Genomic DNA, 1,716 nt, shown 5'->3' with positions numbered 1-1,716 from the left:
CGGGCCCCAGGGTCCTACGCTGCCCCTTCGGTTGGTGGATGGTGGGAGGTCCAGAGTGTCCAGAGGAGGGCCTGGGGGAGGGCAGGGGGTGTGTGGTGGGGTCAGGGGACAGTGGCTATCAGCTAATTCTCTGGTGCCCGTGGTCACCTATGCCTGTAGTGATGGGGGGGACAAGGGTGCTGCCCGCAGTCCCCAGGATCCCAGAAGTGGATCTCTGTGCAGACAAGTGAGCTGAAGCGCCCACGCTAGCCACCCACATCTGCCTGGGAGGCAGGTGGTGTAGCATAGAGCATGTGGCCGCACAGGTGTGCAGACCTGGGTTCAAATTCTGACCAGCCCGCTTAGCTCAGTGTGGCCAGGCTCACCCCCAAACCCCAGCCGCCTCACCCTGGGAATGTGATGGCCGCCCCCACCTCACAGCAGCCCGAATGAGAGAGGCTCCTCCTCCCTCCTCCCTTGGGTCTGGGCTCTGTCCTGCAGGGTGTGGATGTCCTTCCCCTCCCCCTCTCACAGCCCTCCTCCTGGGGCCTCTATGAGCCTTGGAAAACAGAGATCTATGACTTCCCATCCACAGTGAAACCCAGAGCTTCCCCCCTTCATGGCCCAAGACCCCACATGAGTGGCTCACAAGCCTGGCTCCACGTTAGGGTCATCTGGGGAGATTTTTCTGGATGCTGATGCTTGGCCCCACACCAGTGGATCTGGGCGAATGGATCCAAGCCAGACCCGGGCATCGGTCCTTCCTAACCTCACCAGCCTGCCCAGCCTCGGTGCCCCAGCCTGCCTCCTCCTTGTGCACGCACACACACACACACACGCACGCACGCCCTTCAAGGCCTTTGCTGGAAGGCTCTGTCCTTGGGGGTCCACATGGCTCCCCGCCACTACTCACTGCTCCCCCGATCTTATCAGAGAGCCCCCAACCTGGGCCACCACCTCTCTCCTGACCCTCCTTCATTTGGCTTTGTCACACCGCTGACCCCTTGATGGGCCATACGTTTATTCGGGTGACATCTCTCTAAGCTCTAGGACACCAGGGACGTGCTAGTTTATTCAGTGTCCCCTCCTCAGGGCCCAACACAGTGCCTGGCACCCAATGGCTGCTTGACCAAAATCTGTGTAAAGAAAGTCCCCCTGCGCCCCAGGCCTGAGCTCCTGGAAGGGGAAGGCAGACTCATGCATCTGGGCGTCCTGGCGTCTGGCATAGGACCAGTCAGTCTGGGCCAATTCATGGTGCTGGTGGTTTGCTCTGGAAACAGAAGGGCTGGTGGAATGCCGTGGAGCGTCAAGACCAGAAGGAGGGGTCCAAGCAGACGGAGGTGGGAAGGTGGGCCGCAAGGCACTGAGCTGCTTCCGAGAAGAAAAGGAGGAGGAGATCTGGCCGAAGTGTTGACCACTTAGCTGGCCTGAGCAGCCGGTAGGTGAGGGCAGTGGTGGCCTGTGGGACAACAGCCCTGACCACTGGACCATGCAGTAGGGGCAGGACGACAGGGAGCTCACAGGAAGGGAAGGGTGGGGCAGGGGAGAGTCAGCCCCAGACCCCACCCTGACCCCTGCAGCCAATATCCATGAGCATCTTTTCTCAGGCAGCTGTGGGGCTATTGCAAACCAATGTCCCCGACCAAGGCCAAGTGGGTGTGGTGAAGGGAAAGGCCAGTCAGGACCACAGGCATCCCTGACCAAGCCCAGGAGCAGATGGCACCAGGGGGCCCAGCA

This window comes from Lontra canadensis, unplaced genomic scaffold (assembly GCF_010015895.1).
Source record: "Lontra canadensis isolate GAN:19392208 unplaced genomic scaffold, GSC_riverotter_1.0 scaffold63, whole genome shotgun sequence".
Classification (NCBI taxonomy): Eukaryota; Metazoa; Chordata; class Mammalia; order Carnivora; family Mustelidae; genus Lontra; species Lontra canadensis.
Note: the sequence above shows the minus strand (reverse complement) of the source record.